The sequence below is a fragment of the Monodelphis domestica genome, chromosome 6 (assembly GCF_027887165.1).
Source record: "Monodelphis domestica isolate mMonDom1 chromosome 6, mMonDom1.pri, whole genome shotgun sequence".
NCBI classification, from domain to species: domain Eukaryota; kingdom Metazoa; phylum Chordata; class Mammalia; order Didelphimorphia; family Didelphidae; genus Monodelphis; species Monodelphis domestica.
In genome coordinates this window covers 231,075,584-231,085,560 of record NC_077232.1, presented here as the reverse complement: position 1 = coordinate 231,085,560, position 9,977 = coordinate 231,075,584, and positions in this window count along the sequence as shown.

Below are 9,977 nucleotides of genomic sequence, written 5' to 3'. Positions count from 1 at the left end.
CAATGGCAGAGCTATAACTTAAGTGTGAACTTTTTCTCTTATTTCTTTCAAACATTTTCAAGCATTTTTGGAGAATATTATCACATTCCCTAAAATAGAACTATTACGATGATGATGTAATTTCATGGATTTCTCTAGCAAACAAAATAATAGTTGACACATTCAGAATTTCATATTAACTTTCTTTTAACTTCGTAATGGTTCTGAGAAATAGATATTCTAGTTCAATGTTGGTGAACCTATGGCACACATGCTGGAGGGGGTTGCTCTCCTCCCCCTGTCCACCATGCCTGAGGACATTTCTCACATCACCTGCCCCTCTGCCCAGCAGCCCAATGGGAATGCTTCCTCTCTCCCCTGTATGGGGTAAGGGAGTGGCTTACATATGGCATGAGGGTTGCAGTTTGGGCACTTGGTCTCTAAAAGATTCACCATCACTGCTCTAAGTATTACACATATTTTATGAATGAGAACACTGACAGCTTAGAGAAACTGAGTTATTTGCTTGTGATAACCCAATTTAAGTGCCAGGGTCAGAATTAGAACCCAGGACTTCCTAAACCAAGTCCAGAGCCCTATTCAATAAGTCATATAACCTCTCTATTAATCATTTCTCATTCAGAGAAATTTAGATAGGCTTGTGTTAAGTACTACAATCTAAAGGAGGAAGAACTAGGAAACATGACACAATGACCACAATGGTGTAATAGAGGACAACTCTCAAATCTAATTACATATTCCTTTTCTTTGCCTGTGTGGAAATATTTGTTAATGATATTTATAATTTAAAAAATTATCATTTCTCAAGTTTGTGCTTTTGAGGAGTCAAAGGCATCCCCAGAGCCTTCTAGAATTGTGGTGATATGTTTGTACTTGTGTCCTTTGACTCCAAATCCACCCCCTAAATTGTTTAATCAGATTAATTTTCCTCTGAGAATCACCTGAAATAGACACATTGAGAGAGTAGGAATTTTTGATGAAGAGGGTGTAGATAGTGATTGATGTGGCTTGGTGGCCCAATAGAGAGTCAAGAAAACTCCTCTTCCTGAATTCACATCTGGCTTTAGACATTTACTAGCCACATGACCTCAAACAAGTCACATACCCCTGTTTGCCTCAGTTTCTTCATATGTAAAATGAGCTGAAGAAAGAAATGGCAAACTTCTCCAGAATCTTTGCCAAGACAATCCCAAATGGGGTCACAAAGTGACTGAAAAATGACTCGGCAACAACAGATAGTTATAACTTGGAAGCACAGAATACTACTGTGTGGAATAATCTTGTATGAACATAGCAAAAAGGACTTTAAACAACAAGAAGAACTGGAAGACTAGGGGGAATTAAGAGATGAAAAAGGGGTGCCAAAAAGTAGCCAGGAGAGCTCAAAAGACAGGCAAACATGGCCTTTTTTGAATTACTATCTTGGGATGGGATGGGAATGTTTGATGGACTTGAAAATTAGCTCATGTTGTTCCTTGCCTCTACTTGAGACATCTACTAGGAAGAGTGTCACTGCTCACTGTGCTTTCTTTCTGGGGGTGCCCTCCTACATCCATTTCTGAGCTCTTTCTTATCTTTTGGGTCCCCTTAAGCTTCTAGTACCCTCTCGCTATCCAAGGTGCCCCCACTGTAATGCCCTACTCAAGCTTGCTATAATTCCACTATGTCCTATTTCAGTCTAGAATTGCCATCCTTTATTTATTTTTAAAATTTTATATAAGCCCTTACCTTCCATCTTAGAATCAATACTGTGTATTGGTTCCAAGGTAGAAGAATGGTAAGGGCTAGGCAATGGGAATTAAGTGACTTGCCCAGGATCACACAGCTAGGAAGGAAGTGTCTAAGTCCAGATTGGAGCCCAGAAATGCCAGCCTCCAGATCTGGCTCTCATGCCCAACAAACTTTTGTTTTGCTTGATTTTTTAATAGCACCATCTCCTAAGTCAGGGAGTTTGTCATCTTCATTGATGAGGAGAGCATCTACTTTACACCAGTGAAATCCCAAGTATCAAATATTGAAGTAACTGAGCATTCCTGATGTCTGTGCTGCCACACTAACCAGAGAAGGAAGTAGCTGCTCCACTTCAGAAAAAGACCACTATTTAATTTTTCAGGCAAATAAACTGTTTTCTTTTCAAAGAAAAGTGTCCAGGTTATTGCCAACATTCTGAATCGAGTAGGAATGTGTCTTCCTTTTTCCTCTCTTTGGGAAATGTTGATGCTGGGGACATTCTTTGCCAATGAAACAGCAGAGGGAGCCAAAATAAACCAACAATGTTTGTTGCCCAGAGAATTGGTTCTGCTGATCTACACACAAAGACAAATGCAAAATCTGAAGACTCCTCATATTCATTCCATACAAGGAAGGTGTAATCAGCTAAACAGAGAGATGGGGCCAGAACGGAATCCTATTGGGATGCTTACAAAAGCAATTTCTATGGAAATATTGGCCAGATGTAGCCCAAGAGACTAAAATCATAGCTTTGAAAGGATATTAGAGGTTATCTAGCCTAAGTCCCTCATTGGACAATGAAGGAAAAGAGATTAAGAGGTTTGTGCCTTGTGCAAAAATCACATAAGCAAAATATAGCAATGTCAGGCATCATGGTAAACTCTCCACTAGGGCTTGCCAATGGCTACCTGTGCCGAAGTCCACACAGAGCCCCTCATGCTAGGGTCTGAGGGCTGCAACAGACTCTCCCTCTGCTAAGGTCTGAATAGTACTCCCCTACTCCATTTAGTGTTGACCCACCATGCCAAAGGCTTTACTATCTGTTACCAGCCAATGAAGAGAAGAGAATCACTCCCTACCGCTGGCTGGTTCACCACATTGATGAGGTAAGGAACATGTACATGACTCTGAGAGGTTCTAACCAGTCTGTCCAGGAGGTGGGCTCCTTCTCCTGTCAACAGTCATTCTATCCAACACAGAAAATTTCCCCTGCTTGACCTGAGAGACCCAGGAGCTCTTGGACTCCTAAGACATCAATGGTGGGAATGTCTAACTCAAGATCACTCACCCATGTTTAAGGAAAGAGATATGGGGCAGTTAGTTAACATAATGGATAGAGCACCAGGCCTGGAATATGAAGGGTCTGGGTTCAAATATAGTTTCAGATACTTCCTAACTGTGTGATCTTGGGCAAGTCATTTAACTCCAATTGCCTAGCCCTTGCCACCCATATGTCTTAGAATTGATACTAAGACAGAAGGTAAGGGTTAAAAAAAAAAGGAAAGCGATATAAAACAAAAGAGGCAGCCAAAGACTCTTTTAGACCACTGTAAGTGTTCTAGATGCCATTTATCAACTACAATATTATAAAGAAAGGTAATTGTGAAAAACTTAAGAATTCCCAAACATGAATTGGACACCCATGATTCCAGAGAAATTAATGGCATCTACCTACTGACAGAGAGGTGATGGATTCAGGATAAAGAACAAGACAAATATTTTTAATGAATGGTCAATGCAGAATTTGTTTTTTGTTAAACAAATATATATTTGTTACCAAGGGATTCCTCCCCCCCGCAATGGAACTGGTACATGAAAGGTAGAGGAAAGATAGTGAGGCAAAAAAAAAAGAAAGTAAAGACCATTGAAACAACTTTCTTTTTATATACAAAAGAAAACAGAAGGAAGGTCAGAAAGTATCCTAGACAAGTGAGTCAGCTTTGAAAATTACATGTTGAGTCTATTATGCAGAGGGAAAAAAAACCTGTACAAAATAGTAGTGGGATTGGACACAAGAGTGGTCACCGTACTTCCAGCTGAGGCAAGATAGAGAGACCTAATCTCCAAAAAAACCCTAACCAAACAAAAAAAGTACAAGTAGGAGAATGAAATCAGCACTTGGATAATGTCAAGTAACCATACCTGAGAGGAGTTTGTTATCATCAGTCCTTGGGAGTCAAAGTTGGCCCATTCATTGGGCTGAGGTCTTATGACTTTTATGGCTGCCTTCCCCTGTGTTGTTCTGGTCACTATGTACCTTGTTCTCTTGACTGGGCTTCTTTGGTTTTTCATCAGTTCAAGAAATAGCTTCATCCCTTAAGCTCAAATAAGAAAGAAGAGGTCATACCTCCTGGAAACCACCTTAGGATTCTCGGGGCCAAAGAAGAAATGAAGTGTTGAAGAATGGTCGAATTTTGACAAAAGGAATTAAGTAAAGTCCAGAAAAGCTAAAGTTACCCAGGCCTGCTTTCACATTGCTGAATCAGCTTTAGAGAGCAAGTTATGTATTGACCAATTTTCTTTATTACTATGCCATAGTTGCTAAGTACAGAATATACCATTGCATTAGCTCTTATTAGTATTCTGAAAATATTTGGCTGGCTCCATCTGTCATTTTGCATAATAACTATGAAAACAAACTACAGACACCATCTGGGATGTTCCAATGAAGTGAAGTCTTACCATTCAAATGTTCCTTTCCAATTTAATTCCATAGTTTTTGTAAGTCTTATTTTTATTATAATCATAGGGAAAATTAAAAATTGTCCCGAGTGATGGAACTGCAAATGAAGAAATAAATTATGAATCTAATTTGCTGGCACATGTCAGGAATAAAAAAACTGATTCAACAAGAACTCAAAGGCAAATGGATTGAATGGGGTATACAAATGAAATAGAATATTATCATGCTATAAGATATGATTGTTATTAAGAGTTGAAAGAAACTTGGGAAGAGTTGCATAAACTAATGTAAAGTAAAATGAGCAGAACCACGCAAAGACATTGTAAAATGATTATATTAATATAACAGAAAACAACATTGAAAGATTTCGGAACTCCAATCAATGCAGTGAGCAATTGAGACTTCAAAAGACTGATGGAGTAACGTGCTTCCCACTTCTTGGCCAAAAAATTAGCGGAATGAAGAAATTTGTTTTACATGACTATATTGGTAATAGATTTTATATTGGCTGCCTTCTCAATGTGGGCAGAGGGAGGGAGGATGGAGACAATTTGGAAGTGAAAATAAAATAGAATAAAATTTTTAAAATTAGTGCAATATAAGTATAAAGTGAGGAATACCTAGTCCGACATGTTATGCTGAGTTATTTAGTTTTTAGCTGTGCTTCTTTATTACAGGTGAGTGAATGGAGACATGCAAATGTGTGCGCTTCCTTTGCTGTGCTTGGTATTTAGCTAATTTCTGATGGTGTAAATAAGCCAGATGTGCCTGTTCTTGAGGACTTTATATTCTAATTTGAAGCACCAAAAAAACCAAAAGGGAACTAGAGAGGACGGGGGCACAGAACCACGATTTAGAAATGATCCGGAATATAAGGGAAACCTTTGTTTTAGGCAAAATAAGATGAAAGAGGGGGTTCTATTGGGGGGAAGGTAGAAGTAGTTATTGCAAAGTGAATAAATGGAGCTGCCTAAAACCTACACAGTCCTTTGTAATTTATTAGAAGGAAGACATTAAAGTTGTTTGGGGAAGAAAGGTTGGCTATGAGGCTGGGTTAATAAGACTTTATAACCCTACATCAGATATTCTTAATACAGAAGTTTTGATTCTTTTGCAAGAAGGAAGTTAAAAGAAAAGTTATAATCTTAACCTGGGAGCACTCTGTTTCTCCCTTACTAGATAGAGTAGCCCACAGATTGTTCTCCCTCATAACGATGTCTAGATGTCTATACGTAGGTGTTTGCTGCACATGATCTCCTTATAGATCCATTCTTTCCACAGGTAGTGAGTAAATTTGTGGGAAACTGTTACTAAGGTTTATGACAGGAAGGTTTGTTTGCTACTTTTCTTACCATGATAGTTTATATAACCCTTTTGCTTTAAACAGTCTGTGGTATCTAGCTGACTAATAAAAACAAACTTGTATATGGGGGCTCATGAGCTATGATTTTGAGTAGATATATACCCACAGAACCTAGTGCTATATAGTTATCTGCTTATTTTTTGAACCCATTTTACAATTTAAATTTAATCTCGGTTTAAATTACTGTTCGTTTATACCATATGTTAATTCTTGAAAGTCACAAAGCTACAAAGCAATAAAGTCCCACTACTTCATGGATCAGTGATTTCATCCCCGAGGGTATTCCTTTCTCTAATACAAATCAAAACTGGAAAAATTCATCACCTTCTGGTAATGAGCTTCTCCATTTTTAGAATTCTAGGCTTTGAACCATAGACACACACCAAACCTTTCTAGCTTAGTGGAAACTGTTAGAACTTGTGCTCCATCAGCATTGCTTTCAAAAAGCCCAAAGACCCTATCAATGCCATAATCAACTAGAGTAGAAGAATAAAATACATTTGTTAAAAATTCAGTAAAGCTTTGATGTGTTATTTACTTTCCCTTTTCAGATGTCTGAGAGTTGAAGTCTTGTTTAAAAAAAGGAAATATATGTGTGTGTAGGTGTGTGAGTGACACATATAATAATATAATATAATATAATACAAGTATATTATAATATAATACATATAAGATGGCATTTGAATTGCATCTTATAGTAATAGAGGAACACTATAAAGGGAAAGGAAGGAGGAAGTACATTCTAGTCATGAAGGACAACCTAGACAAAGGCACTATGAGAAGGTATGAAGTGCCATAAGTGAGACATAGAAAGATGTGTCCTGGGGCCATTTTGTCCGGATCACAGAATGTGGAAGGAGTAACATTCAATGAGACTGGAAAGGTAGGTTGGGGCCAGGTTGTATGAGCTTTAAAAGCCAAACAGAAGGAGTAGTTAAGTGACTCAGTGGATTGAGAGCCAGGCCCAGAGACAGGAGGTCCTGGGTTCAAATTTGGCCTCCTGCACACTTCCTATTTATGTGACCCTGGGCAAGTCACTTAACCTCCCATTGCCTAGCCCTTACCACACTCTTCTGCATGGAACCAATACACTGTATTAATTCTAAGACAAGGTAAGGGTTTAAAAAAAATCCAAGCAGAGGAATTTCTATTAGTTTAAAAACAAAAGAAAGGCTACTGAATTGGTTGAATTGGTCAGATTTACACTTAGGAAAAATCACTTTGGTAGCAGTGGACAAATGGAACTAGTTGCACAGTGGTTAGAGTGCTGAGCCTGGAATTCAAAAAGAGTCCTATTTCTGAATTCAAATCTAACTCTAGACACTTGCTAGCTGTGTGGCCCCTTGGTAAGACATTTAATCTTGTTTGCCTCAGTTTCCTCATTGATAAAATGAGCTAAAGAAAGAAATGGCAAAGCACTCCAGTATCTCTGCTTAGAAAACTCCAAATGGGGTCATGGAGAGTCAGACATAACTGAAAAATGACTGAACAGCTGAATCAGTGCATAGAATGGAGTGGAGTAGAGAGAGACTTAAGTCAGGAAAATCAGTTAGAAAGCTATTACAATAATCTAGGCTAGAGATTATAAAATCCTGAACTAAAGTGGAGAAGTAGGGCATGACAGAGAAATTCATCCCTTCCCACAATCAGGCAGCTTCCTGCTTCAACCAATTATTCTTTCAAACTGAGCGCTAAGCTCTGTCTTTTCTATTGATGCTAAAGAAGAGTTAGTTTTGTCAACACCCCCAAGTCTGGCACTCTCCAGTGTTATCACCCTAGAGCAAACCCTCACTCCTCTGCCATAGGTATAACTTTACCTCTATGGAATAGTTATGAGAGGATATGTGAGTTAAAAGCCATGAGGGATCATGGATGGGTTGCGACATTTTTCACTGGAGAGCACCAATATTAAAGAGATCCTAGGTCCACTGAAGTATCTGAACGTGTTCCCAACTTTTCAAAGGATTTTAAGGAAGGATGAAGAAATGTATCTCCTTTGCTATAGTCACTCACAAAAAAGATCTTGCTGAATATCATGATAACCTAAATCCAGGAGGGCAAAGACATATTTCTCCAGGATTCTCACCCACTCACTCATAAGATTTTCATTTTAGTTCCCACCATCCAAAAGAAAGCTGTTTGAGAAAATTGGTGGACAAAAAAATAACAACAACAACAACAAAACCAATATGACAGTTGTCTTCTGGTCAACAGTCTGAATTTAATGCCATATCTTAACAGTGCATCTACTAATTGTAGCACTTAGATTCCAAACACAGGGATGTTAAAAAGGGGGGGGGAGGGGGAATATGATGTTATTCTCATTCTGACTCACTAAAGAACAATTGAGAATTTAGTCACCGAGGGAGAATGTCAAGAATTGGCAGAAGAAATACCTGAGCAGAACATCTGGTCAAGATGGCTGCCTAAATGGAGCAAAAACCTAAAAAATCACACCATAGCAAATAATTATAAAAAAATCCAATGAGAAACTACAAAAAAAAAATGGCTTCTTCTACCCTGGAACGGCAAGTAAAGCCAGCCCAAAATTCATGGGGGAAAAGAAAATGGGGTCAGTAACAAAATCAGTGCCAACACAGGCAAATAAAGTATAAAAGTCTCTCACTATGACCAGAGATGCATTAGCCAGCAAGGCTCTGTATCAGAGGCAGAGAAAGAAGGCTCTCTGAAAAAATCCCTAAGGTACTTGTAACTGGGACTCGGAAGGAGTAAGTTCTGAGGAGCAGTAGAGAACATTGAAGTAGCAGTAGCATCCAGAATGGGGCATCTAGGTGGCTCAGTGGATAGAACACTCAGCCTGGAGTCAAGAGGTTCAAATCTGACCTCAGACACTTATTAATGGTGTAACTCTGAGCAAGTCACTTAAACCCATTTACCTCAGTTTCCTCATCTATAATTGAGTGGAGAAGGAAATGCAAACCATTCCAGTATCTTTGCCAAGGAAACCCCACATGGTCTCATGAAGATTCAGACACAGAGTCAAACATGACTGAACAACAGCAAGAGTACTTTGACAGAGACATCCCAGAACCAGGGGCATTGAGTTCCCAGCATTCTGAAGTTTCAATGATATAAGGGCTCTAATACTAGGAAGTGATGTTTAGCCCAAGAGACCAGTCACAAAGTACAGGGGGAGGGAAGTAGCTGGGTGGCTCAGTAGATTAAGAGCCAGGCCAAGAGACAGAAGGTCCTGGTGTTCAAATCTGGCCTTAGACACTTTCTAGTTGTGTGACTCTGGACAAGTCACTTGACTCCATTGCCTAATGCACAGGTGGAAAATTTGCCACACCTGAGCTACATTCCCAGAATCCTTTTAAGTTACATCCTAATTTTACGTATAGAGGTTTGGGAGATAAATTTGGCTGAGACCCACGCTCTGAGGCTCTTTTTTGGGGAGCTTGTGCTTTTGGTAAAGTGCTGCAGGTGTGAGTCTCTGGCTCTCTTTGCTCTGCTCACTTGACTGAAAGAAACCTTTTTCTTTTCCTTCTCTTTTGATTTATTATTAAAATCCTATATATTTTTAAATACTAGGAGTATTTATACATTTTTACTCCTACACTAGCCCTTACCACTCTTATGCCTTGGAACCTATACCTGGTATTGATTCTAAGGCAGAAGGTAAGGGTTTTTAAAAAAAGTACAGTTGGGGGAAGAGTCCAGTACTGGCACAAAGCCCCAATTCAGAAACTAAGTCTGGAGATATGAGTAAATCAAAGACTTCTTCCACTATAAAGAAATATTAAGAGAGTCTTAAAAATCTAACTTATACAAAGAGAGCAACTCCCTAATCCCTATAGACAAAATCTCAAAGGAAAAACTAGATTTTTTTCACATAGACTACAAGAATGTCTAGAAGAAATGAAGCAAAAGATTAAAAATTAACTGAGTTATGAAAAAGGGTAAGAAGATGTCTCAGTAGATATTGAGGGCCAGGTCCAGAAATGGGAGGTCCTAGGTTTAAATCTGAGCTCAGGCATTTCCTAGCTGTGTGACCCTGGACAAGTCACTTAACCTCTATTGCCTAAACCCTTACCACTCTTCTGCCTTAGAGGCAATACTTAGTATTAATTTTAAGACTGAAGATAAAGATTTTTAAAAAAAGTAAAACTTTTGAGGAATCAATTGCAAAGAGAATAAATTTTTTTTACCAGAAAGTAGTAAACTGATGCAAGTAATTGA